A 23,637-nucleotide genomic window follows, 5' to 3' on the forward strand; every position below is an offset into this window, starting at 1 on the left:
TATTATTTTAATTTTTAGTCCACATTTAACATGTTCAAAATTGGCCATATATAAATTTTATTCATTTAGGCTTCACTTAAAATTTTACAACCATAACATTCACAAAAGATATAATTGAGTTGAATATGAGTCAATCTCATTTAAGGTAAATGAATCGAGTGACAAATAGCATTGCATATAAAATTTGGATAACATTTGAATGATAAAGCAGGTATATTATTGTTGTTTAATTTTGTATGTAAATTGTCCAAAGTGGCTGTAGTTTAGTGGTGAGAATTCCACGTTGTGGCCGTGGAGACCTGGGCTCGAATCCCAGCAGCCACATTTTTTAAAATTTTGCATCGAAACTCGTTTGTAGATAATGTAAAATTGTTGTTATAATATACCACGATATTCCTTAACAGTCTATGTAATTTTTCTTATTGATTCTTTGCTCCGTGCTTTCTCTTTAGAGCTTTTTTGACGCCCTTCTTTTATTTGTATGTTTAATCTCCATCGTACTTTGTCTAATTAATAGGAAGTTTAATTCTCATCCCAATGTAATATTTTTAGTTAGAATTTTAATTTAACCACATGATGTTATTTATAGGGAGATTTTAATTTTAGTTAGAACTTGGAGTTTTCAATGCATAGATTGAGCAAATCTTAGCCTTCTCTTCCTCATACAGAAGCTTTGATTGAGGAAAAACTCAAAAGTCTTGTGGGCCATGAGAAAAACAAGGTATTCATTGTGGTGCAATTTTCCATTGAATTGGCCAAACTCCTTTTTCACAAAGCAAATAAAATAAAGATGATGGACAATGGATCCGTTTGAATTGCTTGAGATAAAAGTCATCTTGATTCTTTGGATTCATCTACTTTTAATGACATGTAAGGTGTCATTGGTACTATAACTAATTTTGACCATAACAAAGATTCTTTCCAGAAATTCAAAAGAAAATTTCTTAGAAGGGTAATAGGGATGCACCCATTTTTTTGCATTCATTTCTCATTTTATTGTGACCGAAATACAACACATACATTCCAACAGATAGATATGCAAATTAACACCAATTAACAACATGCTTCGAACAATAAAATACAAGGAAAAGAGTTCCCATACCAGTTGAAGATTCTCTTCAAACGTCGAACTCAGAAGTAGCGGAAGAACCTCTACGCGCTGTATCGCCCAACAAATCAGTCGGCTGCAATAGCACGATCATCTACACGAATAGCAGCAACTCAAACAAACACGAACAAGTAACAACGGGGACGACACCACCAATTGGAGCTCTTGGTATTCTCGGAGTGAGAATCTAAAGTGTGGTCTTTGGTGAATTTGGTAGAGGTGGGAGAAAAGATAGATCGTGTAGACGATAAGCAAGGGAGAGAAAGAGCTATCGTATAGCAAGGGTACTTATCGTTTAGATAAAGCTACACGATTGTGTAGATTTTACTAAGTGATCGTTTAATAAAAGGTAGACGATCATTTAGAAAATACGGCACGCTATGTAATCATTTAGAAAAGCTAAGCGATTGTTTAGGGACAGGCGTGCGATCGTTTAGGCACTGGTGTGCGATCGTTTAGATGATGAGCTACTATCGTATAAGCTCTTAAGCTAGGCAAAATTTTCAACTTTTGCAAAATGAAAAAAATTTTCATTTTATTCTTTGGTTACAATAACCGACTTCAGATTCTCTCACTAACGCACGACCGAGGAGAGGTTTTCGGCCAATTATCATATAATTAACCAATTTACTAATTAATGAATATAATCATATTATATTCTTACCCTATAATTTGATATCATATATCTACTATAGTAATTTCTCCTCCACTTGATATAAATCATATTTATATCTAATTTCCTCCAAAATAATGTATCTCATACATTTAGTTAATTATATCATATATAATTAATCAATTCACTTATATCATGTATAATCGAACTCCCTTCACAGATGCTCGTAAGTACAGCTGGACCAATTTACCGTTTTACCCCTATAGTTACATCTCACTTCTTAAGTACCACTGATTCCTCTAATGAAAAATACAACATAGTCCAACTATGTATGACCTTTCGGGCCAAGAGAAGGTGTGTGGCGCCATATTATTCATGCCCTGGAATCAGCCCTTAAGGGAGCTATCTATCCACTTGCTTCTACTTTGAGGAATGAGTGAATTCCATCTTGTGTAGCTGAATTCCCAGCTCCCAAATCAGAAAAATCCCTAAAATGGTAGGTTTGAATCGGTGACCTGACCACTCGCACCCATACAAATCAAAGGACTGCCCTCAATGGCAGAAGTTCCCAACTCACTCAGGATTGAGATCATGTTACCTATGGTCATCCTAGTGAAGTGAAGTCTCTGTCATGAACGGTGTTATATAATGAAACGTTAACACTTCGTGGTTAGGTCTTATACAAACTCTTTGTATAGGACGCCCCCGCTTGCATGTCCCCTACACGAATGATCAGGATCAAACTATCTGTGACAAGTCACAACACTTATGACCATTCCACAAAACGGGCCGCATCCGTAGCGTTACCAGGATAAGGTTTTCCTCCGATATCCATATACTACAGACCATTTTGGTTACCACACAAAACATGATCCACTTGTATGTCATCACATACATGTTTAAGTTACATACAGATAACCAAGGATTTTATGTTTATTGGTTTGTGGTAAAGCAAATAAAACATACAACTGATCAAAAGAAGTAAATATCATATATTATACAACACAAGCGTTCGTAAAAACTGTTTACAAACTATAGGATACGAGACTTTAGGGCACCAACCCCAACAATCTCCCACTTGTCTTAAAGAAAACTGGAGTGTACATAAAACTAGTACAAAAGAATAAACTAGGGCATAAAATCCTAGTACAAGAAAATCTCCCACATGCCCTAGTCCAGCCGCGGGCGATCCTGTAGACCCATGCTTTGAAGGTGACCCTCAAAGACTATAGCCACTAGAGCCTTCATAAATGGGTCAGCAACATTGTGCTCCGAAGCGATCTTCGTGATGATTACGTACCCTCGATGCACTATCTCGTGGATCAGATGATACTTCCGCTCTATGTGTTTACCATGCTTGTGACTCCTCGGTTCCTTGGAGTTCGCCACTGTCCCACTATTATTACAATAGAGGGTAGTGGGTCCATATTCAGAACAACTTCCAGTTCTGTCAAGATCTTCTTGAGCCAGACGACTTCCTTAGTAGCTTCGCAAGCCTCTACGTACTTCGCCTCCATAGTGGAGTCTGCGATGCACCCCTACTTAGTGCTTCGCCACGCTACAGCTCATCCATTAAGAGTAAAGACTGACCCTGAAGTGTACTTGCAAGAGTCCCTATCAATCTAAAAGTAAGAATCTGAGTATTCAGTAAGGATCAAATCCTTAGATCCATACATGATCATGTAGTCCCTCGTTCTCCGAAGATAATTGAGAATGTTCTTTACTGCGGTCCAGTGACCCTGGCCTAGGTTAGATTGATACCTACTAACTATGTCCACTACGTAGCAGATGTCTCGATGAGTACAGAGTATCGCGTACACTAAACTATCGACGGCAGACACATATAAGACCCGTCTCATCTCCTCAATCTTTTGAGGCGTCTTAGGACACATGTCCTTAGACAAAGTGACTCTATGCCTGAATGGTAGTAGGCCCCTCTTAGAGTTCTGCATCGAGTACTTGAGAAACATCTTGTCAATATACGATGCCTGAGACAGTGCTAGCACTTTGTTCTTACGATCCCGAAGATCTATATACCTAGAACAAATTGAGCCTCTCTCAAATCTTTCATTTGGAATTGGGCCGCTAGCCAATTCTTAACTGCAGTCAATAGACCTACATCATTCCCAATGAGTAGTATATCGTCTATATACAATACTAAGAAGACTACTGAAGCGTTGATGATCTTCTTGTAGACACAAGGTTCACCAACATTTTGGTCAAAGTCATACGATTTGATCGTAGTATCAAATCGTATGTTCCAAGATTGAGATGTCTGTTTCAGCCCATAAATGGATCGATTTAGCTTGCAAACTTTTTGCTCTTGACCTTGGGCTATGAATCCCTCAGGTTGCACCATGTAAATGGTCTCCTCAAGATTGCCATTCAGAAAGACCGTCTTGACGTCCATTTGCCAGATCTCATAATTATAATAAGTTGTAATGGACAGGAGGATGCGGATCGAATTTAACATGGCAACAAGCGAGAAAGTCTCCTCATAGTCGACTCCCTCTACCTGGGTATAACCCTTTGCCACAAGTCGAGCTTTGAAAGTCTGTACCTTCCCATCAGCACCCTGTTTGTGCTTGTAGATCCATTTTCAACCTATAGGTCTTACCCTATCAGGCTGATCTACAAGATCCCATACTGAGTTAAAGTACATCGACTCCATCTCGAGATCCATGGCCTTGACTCATTCATCCCGATCTACATCCTCCATTGCCTTTTGATAAGAAAACGGATTCTCAATGTCGCCATCTGCTACATAGCAAGGATTTCCATGAAACCCAGATAGCAAATGGGTAGGTTTTCAACCCTCCCACTACGTCGAGGTTCCCTCAACTTTTGAGGTGGAACCGACCTATTAGATAAACTCCCATCAACAGTTCTTGATGATGTAGCTGGCTCTTCAACAACTCTTGTTGAAGTCTCAGTAGTTTCATTGGAAAGTTCACGCAACACGACTTTACTTCGTGGACTGTAATCCCTTATATGATCCTTCTCTAGGAAAGTAGCGTTCGTTGAAACAAACACTCTATTTTTCGTCGGATCATAAAAATAACCCCCTCGTGTACCTTTGGGGTAGCCTACAAAGAGGCATAACCTCGATCGTGGTTCCCACTCCTTGGGATTAGCCTCCAGCACGTGTGCAGGAAAACCCAAAATGCGAAAGTGACGTAAACTAGCTTTACGCCCGTTCCACAACTCTAGAGGAGTTCTCGCAACACTCTTGGAGGGAACACAGTTGAGTATATATATTGCAGTCTCCATTGCGAAACCCCAAAACGAGTTTGGTAAGGAAGCGTAACTCACCAACGAACAAACCATGTTCAACAAGGTCCTATTTCTCCTATCTAATACACCATTTTGCTGAGGTGTACTTGGTGCTAAGAGTTGAGAAACGATTTCATGTTCTATCAAATACTCCTGGAATCCCAAGTCCAAAAACTCTCCATCTCGATCCGATTGAAGTGTTTTAATCTGTCTATCCAATGCGTTTTTAACTTTGGCCTTGAACTCTTTGAACTTTTCAAAGGATTCAGACTTCCGTTGCATAAGATAAACATACTCGTACTTGGAGTAATCATCAGTAAAACTGATAAAATACTCATAGCCACCCCAGGCTCGCACATTCATAGGACCACAAAGATCAGAATGTACTAATTCAAGAGGCTCTTTGGCTCTGTAACCTTTTCCAGTAAAAGGTCGTTTAGTCATCTTACCCTCAAGGCAAGACTCGCACACTGGTAAAGAATTTTCTTAACAAATGTAAATTAGATTCCAGATTTGCTGTACAAATAATAGCACCATCTTTATGAATAAACGCTTTATCCACATTAAAACTAACAGTGTATTTACATTGCAACAGACACTTTTCAAAAATAAGGTTCCTCTTAAGTTCGGGAACAATATATACATCACTCAAAACTAGAAACCTATTCTATAAAGCTAACTGGAGCCCTCCCACTGCCATAAGACGACATGCCCGGTGTCTAGTTGCATCATTATCTTACTAGCCTCCAGCTGTCGCCAGGATCTAATCCCCTGAAAAGAAGAACAAACGTGATTAGTGGTACCCGAATCAATTATCCAGGTAGAATCATCATTCTCCACTAAACAAGTTTCAAGTACAAGTAAATCATATTTACCTTTATCGGCCTTGGCCTTAGTCTTGGCTGTCTTCTTCTCTTTCAGATAGCAAGGATAGTTTCTCTTCCAGTGTCCATCTTGGTTGCAGTGAAAACACTTTCCCTTTTCAACCGGTGGACGCCTCCTTGGCGCGACAGGCGGTGGGTTAATAGGCGCCTTCCCTTTTTCTTTACCACCATTCTTCTTCTTCCCCTTTGTAGAGTTAGAAGTAGAAGGTGCAGACTTCATTCCTGAGGCTGAACCTCTATGGAATGTCCTAGAGGATGAAGCAACATTTGCCTCATTCTTCTTCCTCTCCTTACTTTTCAGTAAAGATTGGTAGGTCTGCAACTTGTTGAAGAGAGTTGTAAGGTTATATTTCACTTTGTTATGAATCACACTACTAACAAATTGCAGGAAGCTCTCCTGCAATGAATGCAGGATTATACTAACCTGGCTGTCTTCATTGATGGTAGACCCATTCAACTCCGCCACATTGAAGTGGACCATCATGTTAAGCACATGTTCACGAATAGAGCTGCTTTCTTCCATTTTGGAGTTGAATATATACTTAAGAGCCTCATGCATAAGTTGTTTAGATGGTTGTCCAAAAATCTCCCGTAGGGACTTCATGATCTCATGTGCTGAGGCCATTAGCTCATGTTTCTTGGCCAAGACTTCAGAAAGACTTGCCAAGATGTAGGCTCAAGCCTTCTCATTCGCCCGTGTCCATCGCTTGTATGCCTCTAGAACATTTCAAGCGGCATTTGGAGCTAGAGTAAGAGGACAGGCCTCTATAAGAGTGAACATGAGATCCTCGATGATTAGAATCGTCGTAATCATGTGTTTCCATGTCGAGAAATTTTCGCCAGTTAATTTTTCGGCACTTAGCAAAACTAAAGTGGTTGTGGCCATTTTAAAAAGATTGTTGTTGAAAAAACGAACAAAACTTTATTAGATTTTGCTAAACTACATTTAACCAATTAGTTTTGTAAAACAGTTTCAGGTACCCTAAGTTAAAGACTTCTATTTTGCAATGATGCCCCTGTGAGGCAAGACAAACGTCACCAGTGGGGTAATCAGATGCCCCTTCATTGGGATGAGACCTTCTCAACCATTAGGCAGAACCAACTTTTGGAACTGAACCTAGCAACCACCATTTATTTGGTCCAGAACTGTTAACCTTTAACAATTTCGCGTAAGTGTGACCCCTCGCTTTCGGTGCCAGAGTTCCGCCCTAATGAGCCAACCATAGGGAAGAAGCAGATTAGGATAAGAGACTAAGTAACCTTATCCTCTTACAGACGATCAAATAAAGAAACGTGCAAAACTACCATCCTATAGGGGGGCACTCCCAGGGTGTCTTAAGGCGATGCGCAGAACTTTATTCAATCCAACGAGGGAGATTGAGGGATATGCTGTCGTACTTCCCACGCCCACTTACTATGAACACTCTCTCCATCTACCTTGATATTGACCTACCCAAACACCATCCGTTAGGGGGACACGCCAAAGGTGCCTCGAGGCCGAGGGTAGATCTCACGGTGTGGACTTTTTAGGAGTAACGTGAAAGGTTTAAGTGAATCATCTTATGCCCCAAGTACCTCCCATTGAATTTTCTACCTAGGGGTTCATTAACATAGACAATCCGACTATTGATTTTAGTCTAAGTCATCTTATTAAAACTCTGCTCTTAAACAACGTCTGTCTATGAAATATAAACAAGTTCAAGTAATCACATTTAAACACTTTAATGGACTGTCCTTAACTTGCATGCATGCATCAAATCTATCTAATTCACCTTTCCAGGTAAGTTCCCAGGTAGGGGTATTACGTTTTCGTTAACTTAAATTCCCCAGTCTAGACAGAACCCGCCTTAGACAAAAGGTCCCTTATAGATAGATTTGCTACACTTTAACCTTTTATTAGTCAATTTAATCCTATTAAACTGAATAAAAGATTAAAGCCTTGGGGTTGCTAATCATATTAAAACTGTGATCTTAGGTCTATGTGATCCAAGTTTTAAACATTTTAAAACCATGAATTAAACCTAAGTGAGCATGCATGCCTTTCTTATTTCTTTTAGTTCTAATTTCTATTTAACCTTCAAAAAGAAACAACTAAAATACATCACGCACAACTAGGTGTTTATAATGCTTATAAAGAAACCTATGTGTCATGCTTCATGCAATGTCCAGTTATTACTATACATAACTTTTATATATGCGTAATAACCAAGCAAACATGCTTTCCATTCACCCTTATACTGTAATAATTATAATATAAAGATGATGCATGTTAATGCTTTTTATGCATGCATAAATATAACTCTTATATTATAAGATGCATGAGCATGCTCTTACATAATTAAATCATGCTTCTCTAAATTATAACAATTACAATAAAGAGATGATGCATGATCAATGTATAACCTAAGGTGGGGATTTACTATATGTGCATACTATATGACGTATAAAAAAATCATACATCGCATGTAATAAACCAAGGATTAATGGATCGGGATGAACTTTTACAAAAAACCGAAATGAAATAACTCTATCTATTACATTTCCTTCAAGAAAATCGGTTCACAGGCGAATTAGGTCTTGAACCGCTAGAAGAACTCCATTGTTTAGTAAACGCCGAAGGTAAACGATCGCTCAGCGCACACTAGACGATAGGTGCAAAAGCTAAACGATCGCTTAGACGACAATGAGGCTGCAGAGCCTGATTGTCTAGGCGATCGCTTAATGTAGGAAAAGGTAAATGATTTACTGTGTGTTGCTAAGCGATCGTTTAGTATGTTACTAAGTGATGAAGCTTGTTGAGCTAAAAGATCGTCTAGTGCGTGTGCGCGTTAAACGATACCCGAGCATCCGAAACTCAACGATCACCTACCTCATCGACTATACGACCAGATCAACCCTTGATCGTCTTCTTCCTCGAAGAATAGCAACCCTTGCTTTGAACTTCTTCACGAATGACTCAAGACTCAAACTGATTTGAATTACATATGCGACTACTAATTAATTGTGCCAAAAAACGTAGGGGCCTTTACAATTAATCGAAAATGCAAAAGAATTAAATCAAACCAAGAAAACATCCCAGAAAACTCCATTAATCCGCACATCCACAACAATTTAACAATTAAACAGAGTAGATATGCACCCACCATGAATGTATATGCAATTCGTTGCATCAATGAAATTGGAATATCAGAACCTGGCTCTGATACCAATTGAAGGAACTCTTAACGAAGAGTATCCATGAGCGTGTTTGGATCTTTCCAATTTCATTGTGACCAAAATACAAAACACATACATTCCAACAGATAGATATGCAAATTAACACTAATTAATGGCATGCTTCGAACAATAAAATACAAAGGAAAGAGTTCTCATACTAGTTGAAGACTCTCTTCAAACGTCAAAATCAGAAGTAGCAGAAGAACCTCTATGTGCTGTATCACCCAACAAATTAGTTGGCTGTAACAGCACGATCGTCTACACGAACGACAACAACTCGAACAAGCACGAACAAGTAAACAGCGGGGACGACACCACCAATTGGAGCCCTTGCTATTCTTGGAGTGAGAATCCAAAGTGTGGTCTTTGGTGAATTTGGTAGAGGTAGGAGGAAAGACAGATCGTATAGACGATAAGCAAGTGGGAGAGAAAGAGTAGTCGTATAGCAAAGGTGCTTATCGTTTAGATAAAGCTACACGATCGTTTAATAAAAGGTAGACGATCGTTTAGAAAACGCGGCATGCTATGCGATCGTTTAGAAAAGCTAAGTGATCGTTTAGGGACAGGTGTACGATCGTTTAGGTACTGGTGTGCGATCATTTAGATGATGAGCTACTATCGTATAGGCTTTCAAGCTAGGCGATCATTACGTTTTCACACCGATTGCGAATTTTCAAACTTTTGCAAAATGAAACAATTTTTCATTTTATTCTTCGGTTACAATAATAAACTTCAGATTCTTCTACTAACGCACGATTGAGGAGAGGTTTTCGGCCAATTATCATATAATTAACCAATTTACTAATTAATGAATATAATCATATTACATTCTTACCCTATAGTTTGATATCACATATCTACTATAGTAATTTCTCCTCCACTTGATATAAATCATATTTATATCTAATTTCCTCTAAAATAATGTATCTCATACATTAAGTCAATTATATCATATATAATCGAACTGCCTTTTGTCAATTTGAACATTTCAATCTAACTCAAATACTGATTCTTGACTTTATTCAAGCTACCTAGGGGACCTAATGGACATATGGCTCGAATCTTCAACGGTACGTGAATAGCTGACTAAATTCTTTAGCCACGAGATCCACCATCCGTTAACTGTTAGACATTCCACTAAAGACCAATAGCTGAACTCTTCTTACCACAGATGTATTTTTGTGTCCATCAGATATAACCAATCATGAGTACGATGATCCTTCACAGATGTTCGTAATACAGCTGGGCCAATTTATCGTTTTACCCTTGTAGTTACATCTCACTCCTTAAGTACCACTGATTCCTCTAATGAACAAAAAATAGTCCAACTATATGTGAACACCTCTCGGGCCAAGAGAAGGTGTGTGGCACCACATCGTTCAAGCTCTGGAATCAGCCCTTAAGGGAGCTTTTTATCTACTTACCCCTTCTTCGGGGAAGGAGTGAATTCCATCTTGTGTAGTTGAGTTCCCAGCTCCCAAATCAGACGAATCCCCAAAATGATAGGTTTGAATCGACGACCTGACCACTCACACCCATACAAATCAAAGGACCGCCCACAATGGTAGAAGTGTTGGGGTTGATGCCAATATGTCTCGTGTCCTGTAGTTTGTAAACAGATTGTACGAACGCTTGTATTGTATAATATATGATATTTACTTCACATCTTGTATTTTGCTCAGTTACTTGTTTTATTTTCTTTACCACAAACCAATAACCATAAAATTCTTGGTTATCTGTATGTGACTCAAGTATGTATATGGTGACATATAACTGGATCATGTCTTGAGTGATAACCAAAATGGTCTGTAGTATATGGATATAGGAGGGAAATCTTATCCTAATAACGCTATGGATGCGACCCACTTTGTGGAATGGTCACAAGTGTTGTAACTTGTCACAGATGGTCTGATCTTGATCATTCGTGTTAGGGACATACGAGCAGGGGCGTCCTATACAAGGAGTTTGTAAACCTGACCACGAAGTGTTAACGTCTCATCATATAACACCGTTCATGACCGAGACTTCACATCACTAGGATGACCATAAGTAACATGACCTCAATCTTGAGTGAGTTGGGAACTCTTGCCATTGAGGACGGTTCTTTGATTTGTATGGGTGCGAATGGCCAGGTCGCCGATTCAAACATACCATTTTGGGGATTCGTCTGATTTGAGAGCTGGGAACTCAGCTACACAAGATGGAATTCACTCCTTCCTCGAGGCAGAGGTAAGTCAATAGATAGCTCCCTTAAGGGCTGATTCTAGGGCTTGAACGATATGGCGCCACACACTTTCTCTTGGCCCGAGAGGTGTTCACATATAGTTGGACTATGTTGTATTGTTCATTAGAGGAATCAGTGGTACTTAAGAAGTGAGATGTAACTACAGGGGCAAAACGGTAATTTGGCTCAGTTGTACTTACGAGCATTTGTGAAGGGTCATTGTACTCATGATTGGTTATATCCGATAGACACAGAAATATATCTGTGGTAAGAAAAGTTGTTGATTTTTAGCGGAATGTCTGACAGTTAACGAATGATGGATCTCGTGGCTAAAGAATTTAGTCAGCTATTCACGAACCATTGGAGCTTCGAGCCACAGGTTCATTAGGTCCTCTAGGTAACTTGGATAAAGTCGAGAATCAGTGTTTAGGTTAATTTGAAATGTTCAAATTGACAAGAGGAAGTTCGATTATATATGATATAATTGGATTGGTTAATTATATATGATATAATTGGCTAAATGTATGAGATACATTATTTTGGAGGAAATTAGATATAAATATGATTTATATCAAGTAGAGGAGAAAATACTATAGTAGATATGTGATATCAGACTATTGGATAAAAATATAATATGATTATATTTATTATAAATTAATTGGTTAATTATATGATAATTAAGTCAATTTTTCACGTTCGAACATGGATTAGTGGGGCAGCGTCGGTTATTGTAACTGATGAATTAAAATAAAAATTCTTTTCATTTTTGAATCATTCGTCAGTCCGTCCAAAAAGAAAAAGGGATGTGTTGGTGAAAAATAATAGATCGCTTAAGTATTTCGAGAGTCTATACGATAGTCACTCAATGCCTAAACGATCGTCCACCTCGTGCCTAAACGATCGTACACTAGTTCCTACACGATCGGATAGCTTCCCTAAATGATCGTAGTGTGTGCCGAGTTTGTTAAACGATCATATACCATTTTCTAAACGATAGTTCTGTAAAACCTACACGATCGTGTAGTTTCTCCTAAACAATAAGCATCGTGTACGATAGTGCCTTTTTCCCTTCCACTTGCTTATTGCCTACATGATCTGGTCTTCCTCCTTCCTCTACCAAATTCACCAAAGACCAAGCTATGAAGTAAACATCATATATTATACAACAAAAGCGTTCGTACAAACTGTTTACAAACTACATGATACGAGAATTTAGGGCATCAACCCCAAATATAACTTAGTTGGATAATTTGATTGGACAATTTGATGGGATGCACAAAGATAGGTGCTTGAGACATACCTAAGTATATTTTTCTTCCTTGGGAAGTATGTTTTAAAATATCGTGATCATCAAGAGGAGGATATAAAAAATTGGGAGCCCACCATCTTTGCCCTTCAAGCTTATGATGCATCATGGGTTGCGGCTCGTGCCATGCATAAATTACAAGGAAATTTTACCAACAAACAATTGTTGAAGAAAATTTTAGGGAGTGAATTTGAGGGCTTAGTGGGAAAATAGGATTCAAGAATGGTGTTTTAATGGAACTAGATCATTTATGTGGTGGGTAAGAGTTGTAAAGAGATGGGATTTTGGAGAAAAAAGGTTGGATTTTTTCAACAATTTGATTGGAAATGTTGGAATGATTGAATTTGTAACATATAGAGAATTCGAGAACTATTTCCTCCAGATTGCAATCTATTTTATGCCGGGTTTGGAAATAGGGACACAGGTGAATTTAGCTACCTTAAAGTTTAAATTCCAAAAAAAAAAAATCTTCATTATTAATCCCAAGGTGATAATGTGAAGAGAATTCATGAATATGACTTGAAAAACAACATAATCTTGTACCATTTGATAGACATAAAATATGTCAAAATGTTCATACTTGTAGGGCGAGGTGGTTTTAAATACTACCCTTTCAATAGAACCCTGTAAATGATGTGTGTTGTAACTCTAAAAGGTGTCCATTCTGATATGATGTGTGTTGTGCATAAGAAGAATATCGAGACATCTTCCCACACTATCAAAGATGCCTGGTCTCATTTTCTTGATACTAATGTTGACATTCTTAATCTTTGTAATGCTACGTCAAGGTGGAGTAGCCTGATCACTAGTTTTGGATGTTGGCAAAGGTAATTATTATTTCATGGTAGATTTGAGAGATTTGAAATTAAACAAGCTGTTGTTTCAAAGAGTTAATGCTAATATTAATTCCATATGTGATTTATAATCGACAAGCATCGTTGTGAAGAGGTGGTTGACTACCAAGAATCTGAAGGGAAAACAATTGTGGCAACCAGTCTATTTCTCAGTAAGTTGTTTCTCTTAGATAGCTTCTTCCTTGTACTTTTGTTTTATTTTTTTAATAGGAAAGAAAAGAATCTTCATGATGTGTAATGGGGAACAAAAGTAGATTATAGAAAAGTCTTCCAATTTTTTTACCTAAGAAAAAAAAAGATCGAGTAGAAGATGGGGCTCCAATAATTTGGGTATAAAATTACCTAGAAATCTCATTTGTTTTGACTTTGATATTATACTCGTCAAATAACATTATACAATTTTCAAGTTTCTTTCTCTTCTCCCCCAAAGTCAGAACTGAACAAAAGTTTGAGAAATTCAACCTAAAAAACATTATTATAGTGATAAGAGAGAATCTACTATATAATATATTAGTAGTAAAATGTGATTCATGAGATTTTGAATGAGCTATTATATAACAATATGCTGGTGATCAATAAAGTAAAGACATATTAATATAAGTGTGTAAGGAAAATAAGATATAATTAGTAAGGGAATGAGTGTAAGAAAAGATTGGGTTTTGGTGTGTGTTTGTGTTGGGTGTGGTGAATTTGAAAGAAGGCAATGCAATAAGGAGTAGGGATATTGAAATAGGTGTTGTTACTGATCAAAGGTTGAGGATGGATGTCCATTTTTCAACTTCCTTTCCAAAATTGGACTTATTTCTTAACTATTCAAATGGCAATTCGACTCGAGCTCTAACTTCTGATAATTCAAACTCATCTGACCCTCTCATATAATGTAAAAACACCTATAAAAATGCCTTACAAATATAATGAACCCAAGAACGCTTTTATTTTTGTGTTTCTAACGCAATCATTCTTTTCATTTTTGTAACCTATTTTTGATGGTTTACAATTTTTTTTAAACAAATTATTAGAGGTAGAGATAGAGGTAGAGATAGGTGTACCGGAATATGTTAACTAGGTTAACGATACCAAAATTAAAGCTATTTCATAACAACACTAAAAGCAAATTAGATTATAATTTTAGAAACTAGAATTCAGTAGATGACCATTTTATTTTATTTTATCTTTTTGAGTAGTTGATTAATTGTTAAAATATGTACATAACCAACATTTGAAAACTAAAATAAAAAATTTTAATCTTTTTAAAGTTAATTATTTTTCTTAAAAATTAGATTATGGATTCAAATGTTTGAAAAGATGAAAATCAAGGCGATGTAATGATAAGAAACAATGCATAACTTTTTGAAGTTTTGTATGATAACTCTCTATATATTTTTTAAATTAAGCCTATTTCATCTCATGTCTTTACCGTGGTTCTCATCTTTTTCAAGTAAGGAAGTGAATTCTTTACTAAATTTTAAAAATAAGAATAAAATTTCTAAAGCTATTATTTTTAGGTTTTCAAAACTTGACTTAGTTTTTTATAACAAAGTATGAAATTTATGGGTGTAAGAGGTATTTATAGACTTAATTAAATTTTAATAGCTAAAAATAAAAAAAATCAAACGATTACTAAATAAATGTAAATAATTATTAGAAGAACCTAATTAATAATTCTCGAAAATCCTTTTTCTAAGAAAAGTAAATAAATATATAAATAAATAAACCATTCTCGAAAATCCAACTTGTTTCTAGAAATTGGATTAGATTTGAAAAGCTCTTTTGTATATAAATAAATAAACATAGCACCTAATTTCTCTCCTTTTCTTTCCTTTCAAATTTGATGGTTCTTATTATCTTCTCAAATTATTAATTGGAAGTCAAAGGCGATTTGATTAAGATTAATAATTTTATTGAAAATGACTTTAAAACTTGATTGGGTAATTATATATACATATGTCATAGCACACAACTACCTGATACATACATCGTCGACATCTCATAAAAGAAATGATTATATATAGCATAGGTTTCCCTTGCTGCACCTAATTCCATGTTCTCCTGCATCTATATACAGAATTTTTCTAATCTTATTATAAAAAAAATAAATTACCACGTGCTAATTTTTAATTAGGTGAAGTAGGGACTAAGCTTCACCCAAGTTTTTTCCCTCTCATTATCTCAACATTTTAACATCGAAAGTTTCACTATTACACTGTTTATAAAGTTTGATTCAAGTTATTTAAGTTCTTCTCATTTTTAGTTATTTATTATTTCTTAATTTTGTATTCATATATTATCTTAAGTTTTTAATTTTAAATTTTCAATATATAGGCTTATACATGATTTAAATTTGAATTTTTTTGTTTGAATATTTATGTATTTATTTTAAATTTGAATTTAAATATATATTATTTTTATTTTGAATTCTAGATTCACAATAAATATTTTTATATATTATTTTTAATTTGTAGTCCACATTAAAATATTTTCAAAATTGACGATATATAAATTTTATTCATTTAGACTACTTAAAATTTTACAATCATAACATTAACAAAAGATATAATTGAGTTGAATATGAGTCAACCTCATTTAAGGTAAATGAATCGAGTGACAATTAACATTGCACATAAAATTTGGATAACATTTGAATGATAAAACAGGTGTATTATTGTTGTTTACTTTTGCATTTTCATTATCAAAAGTGATTGTAGTTTAGTGGTGAGAATTCCACGTTGTGGCTATGGAGACCTAGCCTCGTATCCCAATAGCCACATTTTTATTAATTTTGTAATAAAACTCGTTTGTATTAGATAATGTAAAATTTTCATTATTGGATTTTATATCATGTTATATATTTTTAATATTATCAACTAAATTATATTTAAACTATAAAAAAATTAACTCTAGTTATTTTTATAGTATATCGCTTGCTTCTATGTTGTTATAATATACCACAATATTCCTTAACTTAGCAGTTTTTATGTAATTTTTCTTGTTGACTCTTTGCTCCCTACTTTCTCTTTGGAGCTTTTCTCACGCCCTTCTTTTATTTGTATATTTCTTTTAATCTCTTCTCTTGTAGAGTACTAAGAATGTGTTAATCGAGTTGAGGTATTTCGATGCACCTATTAACCCTACTCCCAATCCTCATCGTACTTTATCTAATTAATAGGAAGTTCAATTCTTATCCCAATGTAATATTTTCAGTTAGAATTTTAATTTAACCACCTGATGTTATTTATAGGGCGATTTTGATCAAGATTTTACTTATCATTTTTATTAGTGATAGATATTAATAAAAGTTTATTGATACTATGTGATAGATGCTGATAGAATGTCTATCAATATTTTTTTTGTTGCTATTTCTGTAAATAGTTTGGCATTTCTTCTATCTGTGAAAATTTTTATTATTTATATATATGTTTTTTCTACTACAACTTTGAGTTTGATTAGCATCAAAGAAGTGAACACAATTCTTGGAGTATTTACTTTGCAAGAAATGCAATTAATGTCCGAAATTAACCAAACCTTTATTGATATTCCCATCATATCCCTCCCAGTTGCTGTTTCAATTGCTCATCATCATCTATTCTCACCGCCTTCCTTTATCCAAATGGCTCATAACATCACCTTTCACATGCAATGCACAACCCCCTCGTCGGCCATTTCCAATGGCATAAAGTTATCGTCATTTACTAAAACAAAAACGACATGTCGTTCAACATGGAGGCTTTCGCTCTCCTCTCTAAAGAACTTGGAGTTTTCAATGTATAGGTTGAGCAAATCTCAGCCTTCTCTTTCTCATACAGAAGTTATGATAAAGGAAAAGCTCAAAAGTCTTGTGGGCCATGAGAGAAACAAGGTGTTCATTGTGGTGCAATTTTTCATTGAATTGGCCAAACTCCTTTTTCACAAAGCAAATAAAATGAAGATGATGGACAATGGATTTATTTTGGATTGTTGGAGATAAAAGTCATCTTGATTCTTTGTATTCATCTACTTTTAATGACATACAAGGTGTCATTGGTATTATAACTTATTTTGATCATAACAAAGATTCTTTCAAGAAATTCAGAAGAAAATTCCTTAGAAGGATAATAGGGATGCACCTATTGTAGTGCATCCCTTTCCACCACTCACATAAAAAATATATTAAAATATTTTTTTAAAAAAAGAAAAAAATAGCAAAATTTACCATATGACAAGTTATAACTTGGTTGGACAATTTGATTGGACAATTTGGTGAGATACACAAAGATGGGTGCTACTCGAGATGCACCTAAGTATTTTTTTCTTCTTTGGGAAGTATGTTTTAGAATATCGTGATCATCAAGAGGAGGATATAAAAAATTGGGAGCCCACCATCTTTGCCCTTCGAGCTTATGATGCATCATGGGTTGTTGCCCTTGCCATGCATAAATTACAAAGAAATTTTAGCAATAGACAATTGTTGAAGAAAATTTTAGGGAGTGAATTTGAAGAGCTTAATGGGAAAATAGGATTCAATAATGGTGTTTTAATGGAACCACCAACTTTTCAGATCATTTATGTAGTGGGTAAGAGTTGTAAAGAGATGGGATTTTGGAGAAAAAAGATTGGATTTTTTCAACAATTTGATTGGAAATGTTGAAATACCTTGAATTTGTAACATATAGAGACTTCAAGAACTATTTCCTCCATCTCAATCCATTTTATGCTGGGTTTGGGAATAGGGACCCAACTGAATTTAGCTACCTTAAAGTTTGAATTCCAAAAGGAAAAATCTTCATTATTAATACCAAGATGATAATTTGAGGAGGATTCATGAATATGACTCGAAAAACAACATAATCTTGTACCATTTGGTAGCAATAAAATACATCAAAATGTTCATGATTGTAAGGGGTGGTTTTAAATACTACACTTTCCATAGTACCCTGTAAGTTATGGAAATTAAAACTTTTTGGAAGCCTAAGGCTCTCCAAAGGTTAAATATTTGTTGATGGAAAATTATCCTAATCTCATCCCTTTTAAATCTAATTTGGCTTTAAAAGGTGTCTATTCTGATATATTGTGTTGTTTGTGCGTAAGAAGAATATCGAGACATCTTCCCATATTATGAAAGATGTTTGGTCTCATTTTCTTGATACTAAAGTTGACATTCTTAATCTTTCTAATGCTAGGTCAAGGTGGAGTACCTGATCACTAGTTTTGGATGTTGGCAAAAGTAATTATTATTGCATGGTAGATTTGAGAGACTAGAAATTAAACAAGCTGTTGTTTCAAAGAGTTAATGCTCATATCAATTCCATATGTGATTTATAATCGACAAGCATCTTTGTGAAGAGGTGGTCGACTACCAAGAATCTGAAGGAAAAACAATTGTGGCGACCAATCTATTTCTTAGTAAGTTGTTTCTCTTAGATGGTTTCTTCCTTGGACTTTTGTTTTATATTTTTAATAGGAAAGAAAAGAATCTTCATTGATGTATAATGGGGAACAAAAGTAGGTTATAGAAAAGTCTTCCAATTATTTTTACCTAAGAAACGAAAAGATCGAGTAGAAGATGGGGCTCCAATAATTTGGATATTCAATTTTCTATCAAATCTCATTTGTCTTGATATTGATATTATACTCGTCAAATAACATTATACAATTTTCAAGTTTCTTCCTCTCCTCCCCAAAGTCAGAATTGTGATAAGAAATTTGAGATGTTCAACCTAAAAAATATTATTATAACGATAAAAAAGAATCTAATATATAATATATTAGTAGTAAAATGTGATTCATGAGATTTTGAATGAGCTATATATAACAATATTCTGGTGAATAAAGTAAAGCCTTAATTTTATAAGTATGTAAGGAAAATAAGATATAATTAGTAAGGGGATGAGTGGAAGAAAAGATTGGGTTTGGTGTGTGTTTGTGTTGGTTGTGGTGAATTTGTAAGAAGGCAATGCAATAAGAAGTAGGGATATTGAAATAGGTGTTGTTACTGATCAAAGATTGAGGATAGAAAGAACAATAAAACATAGCCATTGAAATGTCAACTGGGTTAACAATACCAAAATTAAAGCTATTTCATGACGATACTAAAAGCAAGTTAGGTTATAATTTTAAAAACTAAAATTCAGTAAATAACCATTTTATTTTATTTTATCTTTTTGAGTAGTTGGTTAACTATTAAAATATAACATAACCAAAATTTGAAATCTAAAATAAAAATTTTTTTAATCTTTTTAAAGTTAATTATTTTTCTTAAAAATTAGATTATGGATTTAAATGTTTGAAAAGATGAAAATCAAGGTGATGTAATGATAAGAAACCATGCATAACTTTCTGAAGTTTTGTATGGTAACTATCTATATATATATATATATTCTCTAAATTAAGTCTATTTCATCTTATGTCTTTATCATGGTTATCATCTTTTTCAAGTAAGGAAGTGAATTCTTTACCAAATTTTAAAAATGCTAATAAAATTTCTAAAGCTATTATTTTTAGGTTTTCAAAACTTGACTTAGTTTTTTAGAGCAGTGGTAGGAAGTAGATAACAAAGCATGAAATTTATTGGTGGAAGAGGTATTATAGACTTAATTAATTTTTAATAGCTAAAAATAAAAAAAAATCAAATGATTAATAAAAAAAATCTAAATAATTATTAGTAGGACCTTTTAATAATTCTCGAAAATCCTTTTTCTAAGAAAAGTAAATAAATCGATAAATAAATAAATAAACCATTTTTGAAAATCTAGTTCGTTTCTAGAAATTGGATTAGATTTGAAACGCTCTTTTGTATATAAATAAATAAATATGGCACCTAATCTCTATCATTTTTTTTCCTTCAAATTTTATGGTTGTTACAATCTTCTCAAATTCCTAATTGGAAGTCAAAGGCAATTTGATTAAGATTAATAATTTTATTGAAAATGACTTTAAAACTTGATTGGGTAATTATATATACATATGTCGTAGCACACAACACCATGATACATACATTGTCGTCGTGTCATAAAAGCAATGATTATATACAACATAGGTTGCACTTACTGCTCCTAATCCCATGTTCCCCTTCATCTATGCACAAAAATTTTCTAATCTTATTAAAGATAATAATAAATTGCCAGGTGTTAATTTTTAATTAGGTGAAGTAGGGGCTAAGCTTCACCCAAGCTTGTTTCCTCTCATTATCTCAACATTTTAACTTCGAAAGTTTGACTTTTACAGGTTAATTAGATGTAGAAAATAACAAGATATTTAAGTGGGTTTTATTGGGTTTTTGGTGAAATTAAAGGCCCAATGACATTCTGGTAATTTTGGACAAATGACATTTTTTTAATTAATCCCATCTTCTTCATTAAGGCTGGCAATTTTCGTGAGAATCCTAGTGAAAAAAAGTTTGGAAAGCGGCAGCCGACTGGAACACGAAGCTGAAGGGAGAGACAGTCACGGGTCTTCTCCGGTAGCGTGCAAGCAAGGCAATAGCTGGTTATCGTTCGACATGTGGTTCATCGGTCAGTGAGCATTGTCTTCGTCCGACGCTGGTTTCGTCTGACCATGGTTCTATCGATGGGCGTGGTTTTCATTAGAGGCGGGTGTATTAGTTCCAGTGGGTACGTGGGTTGTCAGTGACAGAGAGAGACGCGCGGGTCTGCACGTAGTTCGCCGGTCAGAGGCGGGTTAGTGCACTTGATTTGCGCTATTTATCCAGCAGGTTGTTCTCGGTTTCAGAGACGACGTCTAGTGCGGGTCTCTCGGTATCAGTAGGTATTAAAATTACAGATTGGTGATTATTGTTGATTATCTGTAATTGTATATTCCTCATTGCTCATAATAAAATTAATTCAAGCTGGTTCTCAAAGTGGATGTAGACTAAACTAGTCGAACCACTATATATCTTGGTATTCGTTCTTTACTGCTTTTGTTTTATTCTGCTGATTGTTTGCGTTCTGTTTGGCCATCTAAATTAGGTTCAAAACTCTCACAAGTGGTATCAGAGCATCATTCGATCCAAGGAGGGTGTATAGTAGTGTGTTGCCATATGATTTGTGTAACGACCCAGATTTGTACGCATACAGGAAATTAAATGTCAAATATTAAGCAGGACGGAATTTTATTTAAAGGGGTGAAAATTTAGAAGGAAAAAAAATGAATAATTGGAAATTGAAAATTTATTGGATTAATTGGAAATTTATTCATTATCCAAAAATAATGAATAAGGGAGCAGAATCAGGGAGGATTGATTGAAAGTTGGACGCTAGCTAATTCAGGAGACAACGGGCAGTAGATAACTTTTGATTAGACACTACTCATTGGAAGAATTGGAGGTGAATGCCCATATACTCTTAAAATTTGAAAGAGTTAAAAAGAGGAAGTGGAATCCACAAGCAGTGAAGGAAACCACGCGTGAAGACTAGCGAGATTGGAGAGAACATTGGAGAGAGCGAGAGTAAAGAGAGCAAGATTCTTAGTGAGATAGTAGGAAAGAGCGGGAGCAGAAGCGGGAGCAAGAGTGAGAGCGGGAGCGGGAGTAGGAGCGAGAGCAAGAGTGAGAGCGGGAGCGGGAGCGAGAGCGAGAGCGAGACCGGGAGCGGGAGCGAGAGTGCGACCAGCGACAGCCTAAGCGAGAGCCAAACCAGCGAGAAAGCTGGAGAGAGCGAGATTCTAAGAACAAAGAGAGTGAGATTTGGACAGAAGCGTGGATTATGCATTGAATTTGGCCACGGTCTTATAAATTATACATAGAAAAATTCTCAAATTGAATACAAACAAAGAATGATGACGTAAGGGCAAACGTTAGCCAAAATTAGGTGTCTTATTGAGAGGAATCCTTAAACCTTAAGTAATTCTAAAGAAGCCACCTGTAGGATGATTTGTCACATTAAGAAGAGCTGAAAACTACTATAAATAGGACCCTTTGCCGAAGATTTAACCCATTCTCAAACAAATCTCAGTAACAAAGAATCGTGTGAAGAAGTAAGTGTGAGTGAGGAATTTCTGTGAGATTAAAAGAGAAAAGCTCGGGTAACTGCCCAAATTTCTTCTTTTGATTTAAAAAAGGAAAGCTCTACTGATCAAATCATAAAGAATAATAAGGAATAACTAGACGGTAAGTAGTTTATCTCACCCTTTCTTTAAGTGCTCTATGGTAGTGTACCTTTATTATGTTGCATGGTTATGTTAATTGTTATATTGCATTACATGTTTAGAACACGTTTCTCTACAAGGGACCCCATGCATTATGTTTGTCACGATTACGTTAAAATCAAGTTTTAATTAGGTGTAAGTTATGCTTCCAATCTGATCTTACGTTTATGTTAATGGTTGATGTTGGATGCGACTCTGGCCCTACTGACTGCATGACCCACTAATCATCAGATGGGTTAGTTTCCGCTTAAGTCCTCATCTTCCTATCAGGGCGGAGAAATTTATGCTTCCAGGGCTGGCAGGGCATGTATGGTTGAACCCCTCCAGGCCTAATCTTACGTTATGTTTATGCTAGGGACTAGCAGGGTATGTATGGTTGCACCCCTCTAGTCCGATATTATGTTTATGCTAATGGTTGATGTTGGATGCGACTCTGGCTCTACTGACTGCATGACCCGCTAATCATCAAATGAGTTAGTTTTCGCTTAGATCCTCATCTTCTTATCAGGGCGGAGAGATTTATGTTGGAAGCATAACCGTCCACCACATGTTATTATACGTTTTCGGTCCCGATCATAAGTTTTCATGACATGTTGCTTGTGATTGTGCATTTGTCACTACCCCATGTGAGAACTACTTACTGGGTATATTATGTACTCATCCTATATTTTTACAGACTTTGTAGGTAAGGACACAACGTAGATGGCAGAATTGGACGTCGCTCAAATGGCCAACCATCAAACTCACTTTTATAGGCATATGCATTTTGTACCACCACGCTATTGTTTTATGGATCCTGGTGTTTGGATAAATAAACTTTTTTTTATATAGTTTTCTATCTAATTAATAAAATTGAGATATGTTCTTTGAAATTTTCACCAAACTCATCTCATGATAGAAAAATCTAAGTATGCATGTCGTAGCGGTCGGATCATAATGTGTAAGGATCTGGACGTTACACTTTGTTTAGGAGAAGTTTTTTGTTGGGTTTAATTTGACAGATGGCTTCAATGTCTACACGGTTCAAAGTTGTTAAATT

The 23,637-nt window shown here is 35.4% G+C and overlaps 1 non-coding gene across 1 annotated transcript; it reads left to right on the top strand.

Moving 5' to 3' along the window:
• The first annotated feature begins 252 nt into the window (after nucleotides 1-252).
• TRNAH-GUG (transfer RNA histidin (anticodon GUG)) lies at nucleotides 253-324 on the top strand. The gene has a single exon. It is a non-coding gene; the product is annotated as a tRNA-His (tRNA).
• The last annotated feature ends 23,313 nt before the right edge of the window (nucleotides 325-23,637 follow it).

The sequence above is a fragment of the Benincasa hispida genome, chromosome 4 (genome assembly GCF_027475165.1).
Source record: "Benincasa hispida cultivar pf3 chromosome 4, pf3_genome.v1.1, whole genome shotgun sequence".
NCBI classification, from domain to species: domain Eukaryota; kingdom Viridiplantae; phylum Streptophyta; class Magnoliopsida; order Cucurbitales; family Cucurbitaceae; genus Benincasa; species Benincasa hispida.